The 24,075-nt window shown below is 36.4% G+C and overlaps 1 protein-coding gene across 19 annotated transcripts in view; it reads left to right on the forward strand.

Annotated features, from left to right (window-relative positions):
- Nucleotides 1-24,075, forward strand: part of TDRD15 (tudor domain containing 15) — a 320,944-nt gene that overhangs the window by 39,264 nt on the left and 257,605 nt on the right. For 14 of the 19 annotated variants that reach the window (XM_077152209.1, XM_077152201.1, XM_077152193.1 and 11 more), the window contains one exon: nt 9,424-9,965. The exons of 3 other annotated variants lie outside the window; for them this stretch is intronic. The gene's annotated coding sequence lies outside the window, so the exon portion shown is untranslated. Of the gene's footprint in view, nt 1-9,423; nt 9,966-10,570; nt 10,642-11,031; nt 11,125-24,075 lie in introns of all 19 variants that reach the window. 2 more of the 19 variants (XM_077152195.1, XM_077152198.1) reach the window with 2 other exon arrangements.

Below are 24,075 nucleotides of genomic sequence, written 5' to 3' on the forward strand. Positions count from 1 at the left end.
AGCAAAGAAATAAAAAAGCAGTAGTTTTCAAAGCACTCTTGAAAAGTGGTTACAGGATAGATCCCAGAGTTTGTCATGGGCTGCCATACAGTCCTCTCGTATTTTTTCTTCTAGCTATTCCGGAAAATAGGAGGCTAGAAGGCTTAAATACTTTTTTATCATCACAATTGACAAAATACCTTCTTTTTGTGAACAATAACATATATACAAAAAAGCCATCAATTTCAAAGCACAGTACCACAATTAGTTGTAGAACATATTTCAGACTTTGACATGGGTGACAATTTCACAATTTTAGATTTTTACTTGTAGCTATTCTAAAATGCGAGAGACTAAAAGATATTAATTTAATGATTCAGTGTTCATATTCATTTGTTAAGTTCTATCTTCTAGGTATAATTCCACCAACACCTTTGATCTTTCCATACCTCTCTTTGGGGTTGTTTGGGTTATGGCAATTCTAAATTTTTGCTATTGAAAGGGTCTGTCACTAATATGGGGTAGGGAGACGAAACTATGATGTTCTGGAGAGGCTGAGCTGGGTTTCAGGACTTACTGAGACCAGAGACCCATCTGGAGGTTGTAGGTTTCTGGAAAGTTACTCTAGTGCCTGGAACCCTTGTGAAATCTCACATATTGCCCTAGATGTTCTTTATCCTGAAAAATTTTTTAATATTCTCATTACTCCAAAAACATAAGTATAAGAAAAAAAATAAAAAGAATACCCAAAACATTCCATATGCCTTGTCTTTCCTGTTACTTATTTATTTTCCTTATTTATTAATTTTTTAAACTTATCTGTCCATACACTGGATAAAAGGAGTGTCACCTTCAAGGTTTACAGAATCACATGGTCACACTGTGAAAGCTCCATAGTTATACAGTCATGCTCAGAAACAAGGCTACTGAAATACACTAAGAACTAAAAATGAATATTCATATAACGTATAAGAATAACCTCCAGAATGACTTCTCGACACCATTTGAAATCTCTTACCCACTGAAACTTTCTTTCATTTCTTGTTCCCCTTTTGGTCAAGAAGGCTTTCTCAGTCCCATGATGATGTGTCCAGGGTCATATCCAGGAGTCATGTACCAGGGAGATTTACTCCTTGGGAGTTATGTCCCATGTAGGGGGAAGGGCAGTGAGTTTACTTGCCGAGTTGGCTTTGAGGGAGAGGCCACGTCTGAGCATTAAAAGAGGCTCTCTGGGCGTGACTCTTAAGCATAATTATAAGTAGGCTAAGCTTCTCCTTTGCAGGAATAAGTTTCATTAGTGCAAGCCCCAAGAATGAGGGGTTGGTCTCTTAAATTGGTAGTCCTCAGTGCTTATGAGAATATCAAGAATTCCCCAGGTGGGGATGCTTGATATTTCCACTTTTGTCCCCAGTATCTCAAGGGAACTTTGCAAATCCTTTTTATCCTCCCCTCCCCCCGATTACTCTCTGACCCTACTGAATTTTCCTTTTCAGCTATTTTTAACTCCAGAATTGGAATACATTCTGTAAGAATTAAATATTGTGTGTGTGTGTGTGTGTGTGTGTGTGTGTGTGTGTGTGTGTGTGTGTGTATGTCTGCTGTGAAGACTCATTTTAAGTCCACCATCTGGGCACCATCAAAGACCATTTCTGTTGCATTCATTTTTTCCTTGTATGTTGGTCACGTTTTTTGTTTCTATGTATGTCCTCAAATTGTTAATTGAACACTAGACATTTCAGATATTGAATCAATAGTGAAATCTTCCTCCTTCTAGGCTTGTTGCTGCTTTTATTTTGTCTGTTTCCATCTCAGTGTGTGACCTCTAATGTCACTATTTTATTTTCTTGCTATTGTCTTTTCTTATTATAAACCTTGTTTCTTAGGGGTTGACACTGAATCAGCATCATCTAGTCATTAAATACCCTGTGCTAGTTTTTATATACATTTTTCTGTTGGATGTGTCTGTGACTTTGGAAATGCCTTCACGGCTTAGTGAGTTTATAAATCTGTCCCATATTTGGTTAGAGACTTGTAGCTTCCAGCATTTCCCTCTAATGTCTTCTTCATAATACAACTTTGTGCATGCATACTAACCTTCCAGGCCACCGGAATATATGTAGCAGGGCACAGTTTGGCCATCTCTTTTCCTAGATCTCCCAGTCGAATTTCCAGGTAGTGTGCTATTTTGTTGCCCATTCCAAATTATATTACTTTAATGTTAAACTTCCCTCATTATTTTACTTTCCACTTAAATACTTCATCTTTTCATCTTGTCATCTCCTTTTGTCTTCAAGGTATTCAGCATAGTAATGTTGAAATCCTTATTTGCTAACTCCATTACCTAGATCATCTCTTGGCCTGCTTTTTAAAGTTGTTTTCTCTAGGTTGTCTCACATTTTCCTTCTGTTTTACCTATTTAATATGTTTAGTTTTTTATTGCATGGAGACAACATATGTTGTGGGTCTGTGATGTGTTGTCTTCCTCATAAGACTTTATTTCTTATTCACTAGGAAGTTACATTTCTGATCAATCACTTGGATTTTTATCAAGCTCTTGTTTAAGGATGGTTAGTTTCAGTTTTGTCTTTACACTCTATTTATGATCCTTGCTCCCAGTCTTTATGGGGTCTCAGTTGAATGCCTGTGCTGTTTCCCAGCTAACTATATTCTCTCTGGGCCCAAACTGCAAAATATTTCAAGGACTTCATTACCTCTGGAATCTCTGCTCAGTTCTCAACCTCTTAGCAGTATCCCACCAACTAGAGTCTTTTTCTTTGTTGACTTCAGCCTAGGAGTTGGCCAAGGACCTAGAGGAATTACTCTGTATGCCTCTGGAGTTCTGTCTCTGGTTCATTCCATTATGACACCCAAATGTCAGCTATCATAGCAGCCTTGAACTTAGATCTTTTTTATGTAACTCAGCAAAACCGCTGCTGTTGACCGATGCTTCCTGCACTGTGGTCCAAATAGTTTTTCCAGGGACAGAGCCTGTTTGAATATAAGGATCCTCTCATGCTTCTCTCCTTTCTCAAGGATCACAGCCCTTCATGGGTTGCTGTCCAATGTCTGAAGACTGCTACATCTGTTCTATCTAGGTTTTATGTTTAGTTTATAATAGGGGGGTGAGTCTACTACTGCCTGCTTATATGGCTAAAACAAGAATTCCCTATTTTTTCATTATACTGCATGCAATCACTTGAATTCAGGGAACATTCTTCTCAGCCTCTTGTTTAGTATTCATCCTATTCCCTCATTATAAGATGGATCAAGCATTTCTTGCCTCTCAGTTCAACGGCATGAGGAATGTCAGCTTCCTTTAAGTAGAAATTTTGTTGAGTTCCTTTATGGAAGAAATTTTCCTTTTGGAATCAAGACATAAACCAGTAGTACCCAGGTTTTTTTAAGAATGAGAATCATAATATTTTCTTGTGGGATATTATGAATTGCTACTCCTTTTTTCCACTTCCTTGGTTCCTGAATTCCTGTAGCATAGGCATTAAGAAATAGTCATTATTCTTGCTCTGGAAGGAATTGTCACCCAGCTGGTACTGAAGCAGTGTCTTCTGTTGCTCATTCAACTATTATATTAGGCTAATGAGTGATTGGTTATATCAAAAGGTCAGAAAATTCTGTGGTCATAAACTCATCACTGCATGTGATTCACTGTAAAGTTCCCTGGTCAGAAGTAATGCTATGTGGAGTAGCATTATGGGGAATAAGGCATTCTGTAAGTCCAAACATAGTAATTTTTGCAGAAGTGTTTCAGACAGGGAAGGTAGTCCCTATTTGGAATAAGTATATATTCCGATGAGGATAATTTCTGCCCCTTATATGGGGGTATGATCCAATGCAATAGACCTGCCACCAGTGGTGGTGTCGCACACCCAGGGGAAAGTGCCATACTGGCAACTCAGTGTTGTTTTCTGCTCTTGACAGAAGGGTGCTCAGTGGAGTCCAAAATCAGATCACTGTTGTTGGATAGAAACCAGTGTGGTTGAACCTATGTATACATTTCTTCTGTTTCACTGCAGCCATTTTATTCACAAACTTACTGAGCAAGCACTGGAGTGACTACGGAAGGAGCTTGATAGTCCCATGACGGATCATGCTCTTCATTCAAAGTTCTTTTCTGCTATGGTTGCCCTTTGTTCTGTTGCTGTGGATTTAAATTATCATCGTGTGAGATTCATCTGTGATTGATTAATCTGCAGTAGGCTCAAGGGAGTGCCTTCCGCAATGAGTGATGTTTAATTTGAGTAGCTAGAGACTTGAGAGGAGAGTCTGAAGAAGAAGAAGGCGGTCAGCAGACCAGCACCCCTCAGCTCAGCGCTCAGAGCTGGCTCAGACCCAGACGTTTGGAGATACAGAAAGGGAAAGCCATTTGAACCCAGAAGCCAGGAGAGAGGGCCAGCAGACCTTGCCACGTCCCTTCCCAAATTAGCAAATTTGTAGCTAAATAAATCCCTCTCATAAAAACTGTTCCATCTCTGATGTATTGTATTCCAACAGCCTTAGCAAACTAAAGCACCCCTTGAGGAAGGCTGGGAGAAAGACATTCTGTAGAAATTTCTGGCAATGTAGTAGTTCAATGGAACCAGTTTTGACTTATTCAGGATGTTTTTGTAGGCTGAGAGCCAGTGACTATTGTACTGACTGTTAGATCTCCATTCATCAATCTTAAAACTTTATGTCTTAATGCAGGGTAAGTAAAATTTAGTAAGCTGTCCTCTCTCCCATTTCTAGGAATACTGTGATCTGTTAATCATTGCCAAAGATCTGTGGTTTTAATTACTTCCCATTATAGTAGCCATAAACGCCTGTCACTGATGGTTTCTGCCACTCTACTCTTTGTTTCTGCCACTCAGGAATCCCACCATTCCTAATGATCAGAGTGAACTCATTTCAGGGGTGGCATATGTTACTTACATTCCTAACATGCAGCTAGTAGTTACTACGGAGCCTTCACCAAAATGTATCTTGGTTGGTGGTGAAAGACGTGTTCTCTGGACTCTCCTGAGGGTTGTGAGGAGTGGGTGAGCAGGTCATACATAATAAATACACTAACCATCCTATTTCCCATGCCTTTAGGTTTTATATATTAGGTTTTATCAAACTCTAGCATGCATCAGAATCTCCTGGAGGGTTTGTTAAAGTCACAGATTACTGGATCCCAATCAGTTTCTAATTCAGTAGGTCTAGGTTAGGCCTGAAAATTTTAATTTTTTAGACCTTTGCAAGTGATAGTGATGCTGCTGGACTGGAGAACACACTTTGAGAACCATTGCTGTATTTTATATCAAGTAAATTCTGGGCATTCAACTTTCATATAATGTTAGACATCATTGCTTCTACAGTTTAGTCAACTGAGTCAGCTGTTGAAACCACTCTCAGCTGTAGAAGGTCCATAGGATCAGATAATTGAAAGGGCTCACAAAATTCCACGGAGTACACTTGTGTAATACTTTAATAAATGTGAAGGATATGGTGTGAAGGGGAAGGAAAGCACAGGCGAACATGAAAGCTTTTTAATGAGCCGCGCAGTACACGCTTTGTATTTGAATTGTGAGCCATCAAAATAGATGCAAGATTCCTTGTACTCATGCACTTACTTATCTGAGAAAAAGGGTCTTTTATACTCATCTGATCATTGTTTATAGCTTTATATTTTATTTCAGTGGTGAAAAATTGCTGTTCTGAAGTTTTATTTTGCTCTTTGAACAGTTTTGTTCTTGTTTTTTTTTGGGGGGGTGCATAGGCTGGGAAACAAATGCACAATTGGTTTTATTCTCTTTCTTTTTCAGTATTTCTTCAGATACCCTTTTTGTCCACTCCTTTTCATGAGTGAAGGAACTAAAAAGGTGGTTGGAACTTTTCCATTCATGGGCTGAAGGATGATCTGGTATTTTTTTATGTTGGTTTTTATTTGCTCATTTTCTCTTGGTGACCATCCTCTTATCCTTTGTTTAGTAAATACAAGTCAGTCTGCTGGATGGTAGGAGCCATATTAGGAGATGGATTAAAATTCTCCCTATTGATGGCATAGACTTGTCCTCTGTTGTAGTTGGCTTTATGTAATTCAGAGCCTGTCTTGGTTTTTGGTATGATTTTTCTAGATCAATGGATCTTAAATTCTGGTCAAAATCTTAATAATTATTGAAGACCCCACAGATTTGTTTATATGGGTTGTGTCTATCAAAATTTACAGTATTAGAAAATAAAACTGAGGATTTAAAAGTATATTTAATTATAAAATAAAATTTTAATTGTATTTTAACATAATTAACTGGTTTTATAAAAAACTGTATTTGTGAAACCAAAACAGTGAGAAAAATGGATTATTTTAAATTGTTGTAAATCTCTTTCAAGTCTGGCTTAGTAGAATATAGGTAGATTCTCATATCTGCTGCTGTGTTCACTTTGTTGCTGTATCGCATGCCATGCAACCTCAGGTGAGAATAGGAGTGAAAAAGGCAAAAGGCTAATGACTTGTTATTATTATTATGAAAATAACTTTTTATCTTAGACTTCCTAAAAGGATTTTAAAGATCCCTGCTAGTCCTAGACCACAGTTTGAGAACTGTTGCTTTAGAGTGTAAGCCTCCTATCTTCTAGTCCTACTGACTGGGGCGGATAATAACCCAGGCCTTTGGGATTCAGCTGGGCATCTTTGGTCAGATTTTTCCCTATACAGGATTTTTTTGGAGTCCTGTACATTCATCTCCTCCTTCATAAAAGTAATACTTCACTGTGGGATATGCCCTTGGAAATCCTATCTTCATATAGATTGGCCCTCACTCTCCATCAAGATCTTGTTTTCAAAACAGATGGGCTGAAGTTCTTACCTTCTATCTTAGGCTTTTTAGGCTGTGATCACAAATAACATAATCTGATTGTGTCTTAAATAATAGGAGTTTATTGGCTCACAGTTGCAGAAACTAGAAGGTCTGCTTCCTGTTGGGGCTAGGAGCATTCTGGACCGAGCAGTCCTTTGAGTCCTACATTTTTCTGTCACATGGTGATGTCCTCTCCTTTCTCTTCCAGGTTCTATAGACTTTTGGCTTCTGGCTCCTCCCTGTGGCTTTCTTTGTCTTTGAATTTCTTCTCCTTATAAAGGACTACAGTAAACTGAGTTTAAGGCCCAACCTCATTCATTTGGACCGTATCTTAACTGAAATAACATCTTCAGGAAATCTATAAGTCAGTTTGCACCCACAGTAATGTGAATCAAGGCCAAGAACATGTCTGGATGGGGTTACATAATTTAATCAACCATACTTTCGTAGGACAGGATAAAGGGACATAAAGGAGAAGGGGAACTTGAGGTTGTGGGTGGCAGGCAACCCTTACTGAGAATGGGAAAGGGTGTGAAATTGACTCCACAGGTATCTCCCAGAAAAATCTCCCCAGATCAGACCAAAGGAATAGGCATCAACTAATTTGCCATCATTCCCATTTTCATCATTTTTGTACTACTGAAAATTTATCTTATTAATGTTTTTCCTGTTATTTTAACAGGGTTTTGAGAGGCAGCAAAAATAAGTGCATGGGTTGAAGCTGTTCTTCCTGCTGTCATTACGCATGTGGATAGTGGCCCTTTGGCCTCCTTCACTGTTCATTCCTTGATGGACAGGTGTGGTGGGTTGTATTTTCCAGAGATGCCACGACACTGTCTCCTGTCCACGTTCTCTTCATCAATGTTTATTCCTTGATGGACTGGTGTGGTGGGTTGTATTTTCCAGAGATGGCCACGACACTGTCTCCTGTCCACGTTCTCTTCATCACTGTCACTTTGCCATTTCAATCTGCTTTAACAGGAAGAGTTTGATCCCTCTTTTCTTAAACCTGGGTGGATGTGCTTCTTTAGCAGAGAGTACAGCAGAAGTGATTTCTGTGTAACTTCTGAGACTGTGTCATTAAAGAGATTCACTTATTCCTTGTATGCTGGAATATTTATGCTTACTGCCGAGCTGCCAAGCAGTAAGTGCAGACACCTTGAAGTCACTGCTGTGAGGAAGCCCCATGTCACATGGAGAGGATCTTTTAGTCGCTTTTTTGATAGTTCCAGCCTAAAACTATATGGGTTTCCCTAGGTGTGAGGCCGAAACATTGTAAGTGAGAGAGAAGCGAAACCCAGCTTCACAGAATTTGTGAGCATAGTATCATTTTTTACCATGAATGTTTGGATAGATTTTTTTTTACCATGAAATTCTGGAATAGATTATTGTGTAGCGATAACTGAAACAGATTTTGGTATCAGAAGTGAGGTGCTACCAGAAGTGAGGTGCTACCATAACTTTTGGACCAAGCAGTGGTCAAAGATGGAAGGGCCTTGAAAAAACTGTTAAGGAAAATATGCCAGGCCTTTCAAGGAGGCTGTCAGTGAGGGCTTTAAGAAAGTTGAAAATGCTGCAAGCTGCTGAAAAGATAGTGGAGATCCTTGTTATATAATAGAAGAGATTTAGCAAAGCTGCTGCATGCTATAATATGGAAAATAGAAGATACACTTAATGAACAGAAGAATCAAGCTGTTTCTAGGCAAAACGTTTGAAGTACCAACTGGTTACTTGGTAATAATAGGAAAAGGATAGGGAAAATGAAGCTAAAAATTCAGTCATTTGTTTGTTTGCTTTTTTTTTTTTCAGTTTTCAGTAAAAATGGAGAAATGTGAAGGATCCAGAAATTGCTTGTTTCAAAAATAAAACTGTTTCTCAGTCCTAACCTTTCTAGGTGGCAAAATACTCTCAAATTCTAAAAGGGTCTCAGGGTAAAGATAAAATTCATAGGCTGTCAGGAAAATGCCTCTGGTTAAGAAATGTAATGAAATCTGGATGTGACTGAAAAACCTTTTGGTAAGGCCACAGAAGTATCTTAGTTTCTCACACACCCTTTCTTTAAGGGCATGTCTTACAGATCTTAAGGGTGTTGTTCCATGCAGCATCATGGGGAGCCTAAGGTAGAGAAGGACATACTTCAGAGATATTTGTGGGTGTAGACCAATGGAGTAGATAGTAAAGACCCACAAAGGTATTTAAAGGAATTGCATCAATTTGTACTGGGGTTAAAAAGAGATAATACCAAAATAAAAAAAATTTTAAAAAGTCCTTTGGACTCCCCAAATCCTATGACCATGAAGCAGGTTGAGAATATTACTCAGATGCAAGCATGGGGAAGGAAAGGTGAGTTGGAGGATGAAACCAAAAGCTTTGAGGGTGGAGGCAGAACCATGGAATGTAATTCCCAGGGAGAGAACTAAGACTTAATCAATGAACTGGCAATGTACACAATTGGATTTCTGTAGAATTGCTGTGGACTGGTGACTGCTGTGTACCTTATAGTTTACCATTTTAAAGAAAATTGAATGAGAGTGTCTTCAGAAGTTATTTTATGTTTATTCCCTAGTTGTATGTTGGATATGTGGGAGCTAACATATCACTTTGGTTATAGGTCTTCCATTCAAGAAAAACTGTACTTGAGGAACTACTACTTCTGGGGAGCCTAATCTGCATCTGGATCTGATTTAGAAGATGAGATCCCAGAGTTTGTCCTGATACCATAATGGAATGAGACTGATGGTTTTGGAGTGGGGGTGGTCTGCTGTATTCTGCATTTGGGAAGGGTGTGATTTGTTGTGGCCAGTGGGCAGATCGTGTTCAGATTGTGTTTTCCAAAGTTGGTTGCAACAATATTTCCTTTTGCCACTCCCCATCACAAGGCAGAGTATAATTATCCTTCCCTTGGATCTGGGCGGCTTATAGCTAGTTTGACCAGCAGTATACGGTATAAGTAATGCCTTGTGACTTTACAATGCTGTCATAAAAGGCAATGCAGCATTCACCACATTTTCTGAACACTTGCACCTGGAGCCCTCAACCATCATTTGTGAAGTCCAGCTACCTGAGGTAGCCACACTGTGAGAAAACCCAAGCCACACGGAGAGCCGTATGTAAACATAAAGGCTCCTGTCAGCAGTTCCAGATCTCAGCCATGTAAGTTATCCTTGTTGAGGCCATGGATATTGTGCAGTGACAACCAATTTCATCATGCCCTGTCCATGTTCCTAACCCACAGAAACCATAACCTTAGTGAAACAGTTTTTGTTTTGTACTCTAAGATTTGAGATAGTAACTGAAACAACAGGATAACTTAAAAAAATATAAGAGTAAGGGTGGTTATGAGTAAAGTATGAGGTTCATTTAAAAAATTTGTGACAGTTTAGCTGCCTGTGGGCTTATTTATTTTTTAAACTTGATTTAGGACTATGAATCCATGATTAGTTCTAAGTTCTATATAGGTGATATGCTATTATACATTAGTTTGCACACGTTTATAAGTACTCCACTTAACGTGCAGTTCTACTTAATTAAAAACTCAGTAAGCATAATGATTCTTTCACATTGCCTGTATATTTTATACATAATAGATATGAGATAATTGCTTATTGATAATTGCATATTGAATTTTGTCATCTAATGAGAGGACATATTTCATGAGTTTAAAAAGTAATGTGAAAATGTTACAGATATCTTAGAAATAGGGATTCTATAGCAATATTAACCCATTTATTAGTGAGTCTTGTCTTCTGTCTTTTAAGGGACTTCTTTCCTGATAACTATGAATTTAATTTGAATATTGTACAACTATACTATGAAGTGAAGATTGTAGGTAAAAAAGCAGATTTTTCTAATGGTTAGGGAAATGTTTCAGTTATATTTGGGGGAGTTTTACTGACATCTAGTGGCATTCAGTCCTATGTGGTTTAAATTCTTTTTAACGTTTATTTCTATTTATCTTTTCACAACAGTCTTCCTCTTAAGCTTTGAAACTCTTTTAAGAGGGGGGAACCCATTTCAGGTGTCAAACAGTATGGGTCAATGTTTTTTTTTTTGGGGGGGATGCATGATCTTATACATATATCTCATATAATTTAATATAAATGAAAATATATGATCATATCATGAATTCTTCTGTTTCTTTTTTTCTTTTCCTTATTTGCTTGGTTCTTGTCCCCTCTTCCCTTCTCTATTCATTTAAGTCTGCCTCTTCTGCCCCTAGCTCGGTCATAGTAACAGCTGAGAATATATTCTTCCAATTTTTTCTCCATGTTCCTGTAATTCAATATATGGGTGCGTCTACTTGGATAAACATGTAAGAACCTGCTTACTATTTTTTTTTTTTTTTTTTTTTTTTAAAGAGGGAGGAAGGGAAGGAAAGACAGAGAGAAGGAAGGAAGGATGGAAGGAAGAAAGGGAAACATCTTTAAACATTTTCTTGTTTTATTGTGTTTTGTTTGTTTGTTTGTTTTTTACATGGGCTGGGGCCGGGAATCGAACCGAGGTCCTCCGGCATAGCAGGCAAGCACTTTGCCCGCTGAGCCACCGCGGCCCGCCCCTGCTTACTATTTTTATGTGTTTTAGAAAAATAAGATCATATACAATTTTCTGTATTTTGGAATCTTTCTAAAATAAAAAAAATGTATTTCCTCTCAAGTCATTATTTTAAATGTATACATAATATTTAGAAGTGTTGCTATATTTCAATTTGGTCTTCAGCAGTTTGTCTTTTTGTGGCCAGTCACATTTTCTGATTTTTTTCTCCCTTTGAATATAATTGCAATTGCATTTGGGCATGTATATACTTACTTGTAAAACTGTTTGTACAAGATAATTTTGTATCAGTGAGATTGCTGGGTAAAAGAATGTATTTTAAATTTGTACAGCTGTTACCATATAGTTTTCATAAATGGCCTAAGTATCTATTAGAAATGTTTGGTAATGTCTTTTCCATTCATTTGATTTTATAGCATTTTGTACATTTTTGCCAATAGGATGATTGTAAAGTGATTTGTTCTTTTAGTTGGAATTTCCTCATTACTAGAGAATTTAAACACCTTTTTATGTGTTTGTGGACTTTGGATTTACTCTTCTGTGAATTTTCTAGTTTTGTCTTTTGCACTTGTCATATTATAGAAAGTTAATCCCTTGTTTTTCATCCAGTTTACAAATATTTTGAATGGAAAAGATATAATAACATTTTAATCTATTCATATAGTTTGACTTATCTGTATTTGTTTTGGGAACTCTGGGTTTCTAGATGTAATTAAGAAAATTTCCTTCAAAATGGATTTTCTCCCAGTTTTTTTTTGAAAGTTTTTATTGTTTGAACTTTACATTTAGTCCCTCTGAAATTTTTTATTAATACACTTTTTAAAATTGAAAGGTAATGTACATGTACACACAGTAAAGTGTATTATACAAGTGTAATTATCCAAAGTGAATCCATCCATGTTATCACTGATTAGCCAGTTACAACATTACTGCCCCTTCTTAATTACTAAACCTGTGTTCTCCCAAACCAATTATTATCTTGCTATCTATGATAATCACCTTCCTGCTTCTTTATTTTTTTGTCTCCTAAATTGGATCCCCAAACACTATAGTTCAGTTTGGTTGTCATTGACCTTAATATAAATGAAGTCATACGGTATGTATTTTCGGTATCCAATATCTTTCACTTAACATTTTGTTTGTGAATCGTATCCACATTGTATTGTGTTATCAGTTCATTCATTCTTGCTGTATGGTATTCCATTGTATGACTGTGTCTACTCACTGTTGTATTTGTGGTGTATTGAATCATGAACATCAAACCAAAGACATGCTTTTAGTCTTAATTCATTTTACTATGGGAGTGAACCCATTTGAAAATAGGGGCTTTTGAAGATATTATTGGCTATGGTGTGGCCAAACTGAATATTACTGGTGGCCATATAAAGAGGACATTTGGATACAGTCAGTGGAAACCAGAAACTGGGAGAATTCAGAAGATGCAGTGGTCAAAAGAACCCACGGGAGGAAACCAAGGACATCACCATATGATGGAGGCAGAGATGCAAGTCAGGGAACTCGGAGGATTGCAGCAAGCCGTCCCCAGAATGCTGCAGACTCGGAGAGAAAGCATGGCTTTGTACATGCCTTGATTTGGTACTTCTAGTCTCTAAAACTACGGACCAAATAATTATTGATGCTTACTCCAAGCCGTTGTGTGACATTTGTCACATCAGCTGAGCTAACTAAGATGCTTTTTTTTTTTTTTTTTTGCATAGGCAGGCACCGGGAATCAAACTTGGGTCTCCAGCATGGCAGGCAAGAACTTTGCCTGCTTAGCCACCATGGCCTGCCCTAAAATGCTACTTTTGATGAATGTTTGGATTGTTTCCAGTTTTTAGATATATGGAATAATGAAGCTGTGAACATTCTTGTGCATTGTTCTTGATGTTTTTCTGCATGCATTTCAGTTGGGTTCTTATTTCAGAGGGAAATTGATGGCTCATAAGGTGTGTATACATTCAGCTTCAGTAAATTGTTAGATTCTGCCAAAAATGTTTTTCAAAGTGGTTCTGGCAGGTTGAGTTATTACCCCAGAAAAAACATATTCTTAATCCATTCCTGTGGGTATGAACCCGTTGTAAATAGGACCTTTTGACAATGTTGTTTTTAATTACAGTGTGGCTAACTAAATCAGAAGAGGTCTTAATCCTATTACCAAAAGCCTTATAGAGAAGGCAGTGGGAAAAGCCACAGGGAGGAACAGAAAGATGAAAGTTAGAACCTGTCAGAAAAATGAGAGGCATTGCCATGTGACAGGAAAACCAAGAAACCAGTGATTGCTAGACAGCCACCATGCTATCGCCCTGGGAAGGAAGCAAGCATTCTAAACTCTGAAACCGTGGGCTACTCTGTTCCTCTCTGGTATTTGTCATAGCTGCCAGGAAACCAAGACGGTGGTTTTACCAGTTTACACTTCCATAAGTGGTATGAAGGTTTTCAGTTACTCTGCATATTATCCAATACTTGGTGTTGTGTTTTTTTTTTTTCTTTACTTATGCTGATGAATAACTCTTATCTCACTGTGATTTTAATATGAATGCCCATAACAATGAAATTGAGCTGCTTTTTTATGTTTATTGGTCATTTAATTATCTTTTCTTGTGAATTACTCTTTCTTGACCGCTTTTCTACAAGATAGATTTTCTTACTGATTGTAGGACTTCTTTATATATTCTGGATACAGGCCCTTTGTCTCAGAGTCTTTGCTACTTGGGGCTTGCATTTTTACTCTTTGTGGGCTTAAAAATTTTTTTTTTTGATTAGCAGAAATTTTTACTTTTAATTATTTCAGTGTGTATATTTGTTTTTCATTATGGTTAGTACCTTTTTCTGTTCTGTTTAGGAAATCTTTTGAGTACCCGAAGTTAATGAGGAAGTTTCCTATTATAAAAATTTATTTATTTGCTTAGTTCAATCTATAATTCATATAAAATTAATTTGTATATAATATATGAAGAATGGGTCAATGTTCATCTTACAGCTATTCAGTTGGTACACTGCCATTTATTGATGAAAGCCATTCTTACCCTGTTTTACTGAATTATCCCTTTTGGCATAAATTAAATGTTTATATATACGTAGCTAGGTTTCTGGACTTTGTGTTCTTTCATTGTTCTTTTTTTTGAATTTTATGTGTTCTTATTATACTGTCTTAATAACTATGACTTTATACTAAGTTTTTTTTATGTATCTCCCTACATATATGTGCTTCTATATCTATACATACATACACCAGAGGCAGATTTGTGATATGTATATCATAGAGAATTTTGTTCACAATTTTTTTTTGGTGGGGGTGTGTGGGCCAGTTATTAAACTTGGGTCTCACACATGGCAGATGAGAATTTTACCACTGAACTACACTTGCACCCCTTATTCTTAAAGTCTTGAGTCTGCCAGTATAAGCTCACCAGTGTAAACTCACCAGGATTTTTGTTCTTTATGAGACTGCCTTAGCTCTTCTTTGCTTTTGCATTTCTATGTAGATTTTAAAATCAGCTTTTTAAATTTTCATACAGAAACTTTAGTTCATTGAGATTGCTTTGGATGTATTTAGAGATGAATTACAGATTTATAATATTGAGTATTCCTCCCTTATATTTACTTAGATGTTTTCAAATTTTTTGAAAAAGAATTTATAGTTTTCAATAGTGATTTTTAAAATCTTTCATTAGATGTATTCGTAGGCATTTGATGTTTTAGATGCTATTGCAAATGATATCATTTTTAAAATTTTATTTTTTGTTTATTGGCTATAGAAACATAGTTTTTGTGTAGTGACTTTCTAACTAGTGATCTCAAGTTTATCTATTGTCTACATATGTAACAATGTTCCTTTTGAAAAATGGCAGTGTTTTTCTTCCTTTTCGATCTTTGTATCTTTAAAACTTTTTCTTGCCCTCAGTGCATTGGATTTCTGTTCAATATAAAAGAGAACCAGCAATTGCATTCTTGTATTATTCCTAATCTTGGAAAATAACCTGTCAGTATTTCACCATTAAGTATGGTGTTTATTGAAAGTAACCTTTTAGATAGTCTTTATTAAACCAAGATAGTTTGTTTCTGTTTCTAGTTTGCTAACAGTTTTTAGAATGTATGGGTGCTGAATGTTGTCATTTAATTTAATCTTTTTTAATGTGGTTTATTTCATTGTTTCACTTTTAAAACTAAGTCGACCATAAGTTGTGCAGTAAATGCTCATTAGTCATGATGTGTTATCATTTATATACTTCTCTGGATTTAATTTCATAAGTTTGGATTTTTGCCTCTAAGATAATTAGACAGGTTGGCCTATACTTTTCCTTTCTTATAATAACCCTAGAGAGTTTATTTCATATCAAAATGTGAAATTAATAATTAAATTAGTCTCAAAAATTGAATAGGAAAGTATTTCTTTTCTGAAAGCCTTTTCATATAAGATTTGCATCTTGTTCTTTTACATGTTTGCAAGAATTGACAAGTGAGGTCTGTGAACCTGAAGATTTCTTTGTAGGAAGATTTTAAATCGATATTCCATTTTTAAAATATGGGGTCAACCAAAATGATTTTCTGTTCTTGTTTAAGATTTGATAAACTTTTTTGTCAGTTCATGCAAAATTATATCATAAATTTGTTCATAATACCTTTATATGATCTTAAACAGACTTACAATCTATAATGATATCTTTAAAAAAATATTTCCTGATATTGGTCATTTATTTTTCTGGTTGTTAGTAGTTATGGGTGTTTGAGAGGAAGCCTAGTGGTAAATTGCCGTTTGGATCACATTATCAGGGTATGTGCTATTAAAGTGACTTATCATAGATGATGTAAACCTTTATCCCTGGGGTGTAGTAATACTTGTCAGCTTTCTCTCCTATAAAATTACTCTTTTTACCCATCTTCATAATGTACCTTTTATAAGGAAGTCACTATCCACATCTTACTCTTATGGAGTAAGGAGTTTTGCTCCACCTCATTAAGGGGGAAGTATCTTCATAAATTAACTGGAATTACTCTGTATGGCAGGTTCGTCTGTTCTTCTCCATTTAATTATTTATTTATACCACAGTGGATTTCTGTATATTTGTTTTATTCTTTTTGGGTTATAATCTAGTATTTTGATGTTTATTTTGTTTCTTATATTATTGCAGCTCTTGCCACGGCAGCCTCTTTCAGTTGGCTTCTGTGTCCCTTTGACATAATCTTGTTATTTTGGTTTTTGAACATTTCCTTGTTGTTTAGCACTACAAGATGCTCCAGGTGCATCTTATTTCCTGCCTGAACCCTAGAGTCAACCACTTCTCCAAGGAGCCTTGGATCCTTTTATTGGAGTATGGTATTAACGTCACTATCCAGGCACTGATATTGAGGGCATTTATTTTTCTTTCATTAAATTCTGTGCTGAGTTTTATTTCCTTTGTATTTAATTTGATTTTCTTTTTCTAACTTCTTGAGATGGGTAAATGTTATAGATTCATTATCATCTAGTTAAAAATTTTTTAAAGTTCCATTTCTGTTTATTCTTTGAAACATGAATTGTTTAGAAATATATTATTTAATTTTCAAACATTCGGACATTTTTCGAATTATCGTTTCTGTTATGGTTTTTTTTTGGCTTAATTCCATAGTGATCAGAGAATGTACTTAGATAATTTATATTCTTTAAAATGTGTTAGGTTTGTTTTAATGATCACCATATAGTCAGTTTTGTTAATGTTGCATATCACTTGAAAAGCCTCTATATTCTCTGCTTGTTGAGTGCAGTTTTCCAAAAGTATCAGTCAGATTAATTTTGTTAATTGTATTTATTAAGGTGTTTTACTTCCTTATTTGTTTTCTTTTGTCAGCTTTTTATATCAGTTACTGATAGGGATATATTATCGTATCCTACTTTGATTTATATTGGATTTGTCTATTTCTTCTTTTAGTTACTGTTACTTTTTGCTTTATATGTTTTGAAATTATGTCACTAGGTGTATACACATTTGAATTGTTAAAATATATACATACACACACACCCCTGGTGGGCTGGCCCTGCTATCATTATAAAAGGCTCCTTTATATCTCTTGTGGTGCTTCTTGCCTTAAAACCAACTTAGTTTAGTATTAGTATAGCTACATCAGCTTTCATTTAGTTAGTGTTTGGGTGATTTTTCTGATTCCTATTTTTCCTTTTATTTTCAACCTTTGTCCTTCCATTTAAGATATATGTTTTGAGTACAATATATAGTTATTTTTCTTCCAGTCTTACTATTTTTCTTTTAAATGGAGTATTTACTCTCTGACATTTAATGTTATTAGGGGTATATGTGGGCTTATATATACTATATTACTAGTTTTTATTTCTATTTTATTTTCACCTGCTTTACTTTGGTTTGGATCAATCAGTGTACATTTTTGTTATTCTAATTCTTCTTCTATTTATCTTTATTTTTCCATTCTTTTCCATTCTTTTACAGTTTTAGTGTTCACCAGAGATGGTAACATAAATCCTACACTCAGTAGAGTAGAAATAAATTAACACTTTTTCCACTTTTACATAGTGGTAGGACCTTGGAACAATTTAACTCTTTATCTCTTTTCATCTTTTGTGTTGGTACTGTCATTTTAATTTCATGAAATTAAAATTTTGATTGTTTTAACAGTCAGTCCTTTATTTTTACCCACATATCTACCATTTACTTTGTGCTTTGTTTAAAATTGTATTTCTGTGTTTCCCTTTGAGAACTTTTACTTCTTTCTGGACTCCCTTTAGTATTTCTTTTAGCGCATTTGTTCTGTTAAGGAATTCCCACACTTCATCTTTAAATGTCTTTTCTTTGCCTTTGATTTTGAAGAATATTTTCATTTGGTGTAGAATTTTATCGTGTTACTTTCTTTCAGACTTTTAAAGATGTCTTTCCATTGTCTTCTGACTTCTATAATATATGTTACAAAGTAGTTTTAAGTCTTATTGATGCTTCTTACAAAGTAATATACACTGCCCTACTCACACCCCAGCCCCTCATCCCAGCTACTTTTAGTAAGATCTGAGTACTTTTAAGTACTACTTTTTTTTTTTTATCTTTGCTTCTGGTGGTTTTTGTGTGGTGTGGCTTTCAATTTCATGTTTATACTGGTTTTTTTTTGGGGGGGGTGGTGCAGTTATAGCACTTTTTAGAATATATACCTGGAGATTTTTATTTTTATTTTTTGGTTAGCCTTAGTAAACTTTCAGTCACAATGTTTATAATATTTCTTCTGCCCTTTATTTTTCTCCTTACCTCTGGAATTCCAACCAATCTCATGTTAGAGCTTTTCACTGTCACAAGGTCCAAATTCTTTTCTTTATTTTCCATCGTTTTAAATTCTTGGTGCTTCCATCTGCATATTTTCTACAGACTTGTCTACTTTAGCTGTGTACAATCTACTATTATACCCATCTCTTGAGTTCTTAAATTTATTATTGCATTTTCAGTTCTGTGATTTCCATTTGAGGATTTTAAATGTTTTCTATTTTCTACTAAAATTTTCCATCTTATTTTTTAATACCTTGGGCATATTTGTCAACTGTTTGATAATCTGTATCTAATATATCCATTATCAGAATTGCTTCTGTTTTTATTGTTTATTTTTCCTTCTGGTTTTCTGTCAATTGTTGTCTTATTGTTTACTTAAAATTTATTTTTTAATTATAAAATAGACATGCATGCAAAGCAAAGAAAAGAAAAATCAACAATTTTCAAAGTACACTTCATCAGGTAATTATAGAATAGATCCCAAAGTTTGTCATGTGTTACCATTCCACCATCTCAGATTTTTCCATCTAGCTCATCCAAAACCCTGCAGGCCAGAAGAAATGTTAATGTAATGATTGAGCAGCCATACTAATTTGTTAAATCCCATTTTCTCTGTTTTACCTTCTCCTTCTCCTTTGATCCTTCTCCCAAACTATAGGGATCTGTGCCTGTTCTGACTTATGTTGGCAAGGGTGTCCACATTAAAGGATATAGGGATGAAATTAATTGATAATCTTGGAAAGGGTGGTCCCACTGAGTTTCAGGATTTATCTGACCTAGGAACCTCCAGGAATTGTATGTTCCAGGAAGGCACACCTAGTGCATGAAACCTTTATATATAGAGTCTCAAGCCCTAGGTGTTGTTAAGAGTCAACAGGAGTGATGTTGATTGGGGTTTAGATACCACCTATTTTTTTTTTTTAACTTTTTATGGTATGATGTATGTATATGGTGTATACAAAGTAAAGGAAAGAAAGAAGCAATAATTTTTTAAAGCGCAGTTCAACAAATAGTTACAGAACAGATCCCAGAGTTTGTCATGGGCTTCTATTCCATCATCTCAGATTTTAACTTCTAGCTGCTCCAAAACACTGTAGGCTAGAAGGAATATTAATATAGTGATTCAGCAGCCATACCCATTTGTTAAATCCCACTTCTCTGTTATACCTCCTCCTTCTCCTTTAACTCTCCCGTTCTATAGGGATCTTTGGGGAATGCCCACAATCCAGGCTTTCATTTTCTCAAGTATTTTCTGAGAGAGGCGTAACCATATTTGTTCTTTTGTTTCTTGCCCATTCTGCACAGCCCATTGTCCCCAAGGTTCATTCAGTTTGTCGTGTGCTCCTCTACGTCTCTCCTTGTTGTAGCTATGTCAAATTCCATCATATAAGTGTGTCACCATCGCTCTTATACTTCTCAGTCATTGTATCCTTTGGCTCCCTCCATCTATTGGGTATCATGGATAAACAAGTAAACAAGCCATGTCTTATAGTATCTTCATTTGGTTGTACAATTAGCAGTACTCTCAATTTTGACAGTTCTCATTAGTCCATAATGAGAAAGAACCGGCAAACATAATGCTACCAACTATCAAACCAAAACTATCCCTTATCAATCCCCACTCTCCCAGTTAGTTGCTCCTGGTGGTGCTTTGGTACTGTTGATGTCTTCCTGTTAACTAATACCCATAGCATATATCTTCAGTTTTCCCTCTATCCCTCTACCATTGACTTCTTGTCCACGATCAAACAGGAATAGTTCCTGTGAGAACTTATTTATAATCGTAAATTTAATCATTATGATACATGGCACTATACATTGCCTTTCAGTCATATTCGCCTTCAATATGACCGTGTTTCTTATAAACCCACTAATTAGTTATCACATGTCTATTCCCTTGCATTTAGATTCAACCTCTGGGTAGCCTTTCCTCCATCTCTAGCTTTTGTGTACCTCTATGTCTGCCGTATTGTCTGTAGCTCCCTTCAGTTTTGCCAGTGTTTGTCTCATGTACTTCGGAGCCCCTTGATTGGGAGTGTACACATTTATCACTGTTATTTCTTCTTGGTGAATTGGATTTTCCCTTTTATTAATACATAGTGTTCTTCTTTGTCTCTTATGAGACATTTAAGGTCTATTTTGTCTGATATTAATATAGCTACTTCTGCTTTCTTTTGGTTACAGCTTGCATAGAAGATCTTTTTCCATCTTTCACTTTCAGTCTCACTCTGTCCTGAGTCTAAAATGTATCTCTTGTAAACAACATATAAATGGATTATGTTTTTAATCCATTCTGCCAGTTGGTATCTTTTAATTGGTGAGTTTAGTCTTTTAATGTTCAAAGTACTTACTGTGAAAGCAGTTCTTGACTATACCATCTTATCCTGTAGTTTTTATTTGTCAGATCTATGTGTTTTTTCCTTCTTTCTTTTTACCCTTTAAATTATAATTACTTGTACTCTTCAATTCTGTGCTCTCCTCCAGGTCTCCCTCTCCTGTCTTTTTTTATTTTTCAGCTGATATAATTAGTATTTCTAATGATAAAAATACTAATTCTATACCCCAACAAGGGCAGGTCTCTTGTTGACTAGTTTTCTCAATCTTTATCTTTGAAAATTTTAGTATCTCCCTTAATTTTGAAGAATAACTTGGCTGGATAAAGAATTCTTGGATCAAAGCCTTTCTCCATCAGAATGTTAAATATATCATACCACTGCCTGCTTGCTTCCATGATTCCTCCTGAGTAGTCCGAAGTCAGTCTTACTTGTTTTCCTTTGTATGTGGTAGATTGCTTTTCTTGTGCTGCTTTCAGGACTTTCTGCTTCTCTTCAACCCCTGACAGTTTTATTGTATGTGTTCTGGAGTAAGCCTATTCAGATTTATTCTATTTGGAGTTTGTTGGGTGTCTTCTATTTGCATATTTATTTCTTTTATAAGGATTGGGAAGTTTTCCCCGATTATATCTTCAACTAACTTTCCTAGCCCTTTACTCTTCTCCTTCTGGGACATCAATGATTCTAATATTTGTGCACCTCTTGTTGTCCATCATTTGTCTTAAGATCCAGTTGCATTTTTTCCATCTTTCTTGCCTTTTGTTCTTTTGTGTGCTCTAGTTCAGTTGTTCTGCCTTCTAGCTCACTTCTTCTCCCTTCTTCAAATCTGTCTCTAGTACGTTTCTCATTTGGTCTCCTGTTTCTTTCATTTCTGTGAGAACTGCCATTTTTCTATTTAACCTTCCACATTCTTCTTTGTGCCCTTCTAGTATCTTCCTGATCATGTTTATTTCTTTATAAATATCCTTGAGTAGTTGTTCATTATTCTGTGCCCCCTCTGGAATTTTGATTTGGTTATTTGTCTGGGCCAGTTTTGCTTGGATCTTCACATGCTTTGTGATTTACTGTCCTATTCAAGGGGTTTGATTATTTTGGTATGTTTATCTTGCAAGTTGGTTTCCTTCACTTATCTAAAGTTTTGACTTTACTAGGTTTTCATTGTAAGTTTCGTTTTGCGTTTTTTTTTTGTCAGTTATTCCCTGCCAAGTCAAGGTTTGGATCTCATGTAGGGGATACAATTCAACTTGAGGGTCTCTTAGCCTGGGATATACAGGTATTTCAGTGGCAGAATGGCCACCCACCAGACCCAGGCTCGACTCCTGACCCATGCACTCCCCGCTCGCCGCCTCCCAGAAAGATAGTTATAAAATAAAATAAGAATATAATAAAAACAACAAAAGCACCTGAACAGTAGTAGGCCCCAGAGTCAAAATGAGACACCCCAAGATTTACTGGGAGTGAACTCAGACTTGGTTTTTTTAAAGAAAAAATTAATAATAAATGAAATATGTAAATAAGTACAAAATAAAGAATAAAAAAATCTATAAAAATAAAATGATGAAAAACAATTATACTAATAAAATATATAGAAAGAATATATTTTAAAAAGGGAGGAAAGAAAAGAATGTTAAGAAAAAAAAATTCCTGGGCAGATAGGGAGTTTGCCTGTCTGCACTTACCCTTCTTCCCAGCAGGTGGTAATCCCGAGGCACCCCCTCCACTCAGGCTCCCCTTCCCTGACTGTACTAGGCGGCATCACTTACCTTCTCATCAGCAGGTGGCAGCCTCCCTCGGGCTGCACCCCCTGGCCACAGCAGCTGGAGGACCACTTTTACCGCAGGGGGTGCTGCCCCCAGCCTGGGCAGCTGGGCTGCCGGTCCCCTGTGGGACTGGCACCCGGGGTTTCAGCCGACACGTGACACTGGCGGGTCTGCCAGACACCGCACCTGCTGTGACGGCTATTCCTGCACCCAGCCGGGTGATCCCCCGTGGTGGATGATCAGGTCCGCCTCCAGGCTCCCCACTGGAGCTGTCAACTCCCACATGGGGAGGTTTCCCCAGCCAGCAGCTGTGCAGGCTGAAGGGGAGGAATAGTTTGTTCCCTCTGATTGCACCTCCCTTCATGCTGCAGCCCGCTCCAGCAGGGAGCACCATCACCCGATCCGCCCTGCTCTCCCGGTCTTGATCCCCCGCCTCTGTCCTCCTCAAAACTGCATAGAGACCCTGTTTGATTACTCACACCCTGGGGCCTCAGTCTGGGTCATTTTCTCCCCATCCCTTATCTTGTTCCACGGAACAGGAGTGAACTCTATCCAGTCTGCCCTGCCATCTTCCCAGATTGTTTACTTTTATATTTTTTTAACTCTCTGTTGTTTACTTTTGATTAACTGAAGGACATTTAATGTAAAAATTATCTTACAGATACTTTCTTCTATGTGATTTACTTCTATTCAGTCATGAGCTGAGATGCTTTGAAGCTAGGCTTTCACTCCTTTTTGAGGGCTAGTCCTTACTAGTTCATCTGTCCTTCCTAAGCGGAGCTTATCTGACCGAGAGCCCTGGATGTTTTCAGGGCCTTACCCAGTTGGAGGTCACTGAGCTTCAGTGTTCTCCCAGGCCTGCCTGATTGCCAGAGGTTTTGTTCAGCTTTTAAGCTTTCCAGGCACAGCCTTTTGCAATTTACTTTCCTCTCTGGGTAAAGTTGTACCAAATGCTTGTCTCTCCTATTTTGACTTTTCTCCTTTCCTGGATTTTGGCTCTGTAAATTCTCCTTCCATGGTGGCTCAGTTTATACCTTCAAACAAATGTATTTTGTATTTTGCCCGCAGTTTTTAGATTTTCTTAACATGAGAATTGGTTCAAATCAACCTAGACTGCTACTGCCAGCTGGAATTTCTTCTTACCTCTGGCATAAGTAAAGGATATATATTTTTTGCATATTTGTAGCAAATTTTGTCAGTTCCATTTATTAAATATAATCTATCATTTTCATTTTGAATTTAACTACAACCATGGCAGTATATTAAAATTGTATATATTGTGGAATCTATTTTTAGATTTTTCTATTCTGCTCCACTAATCTATTTATTTATTACTATACAAATACCATATTGATTT

The sequence above is a fragment of the Tamandua tetradactyla genome, chromosome 3 (assembly GCF_023851605.1).
Source record: "Tamandua tetradactyla isolate mTamTet1 chromosome 3, mTamTet1.pri, whole genome shotgun sequence".
In the NCBI taxonomy this organism is placed as follows: domain Eukaryota; kingdom Metazoa; phylum Chordata; class Mammalia; order Pilosa; family Myrmecophagidae; genus Tamandua; species Tamandua tetradactyla.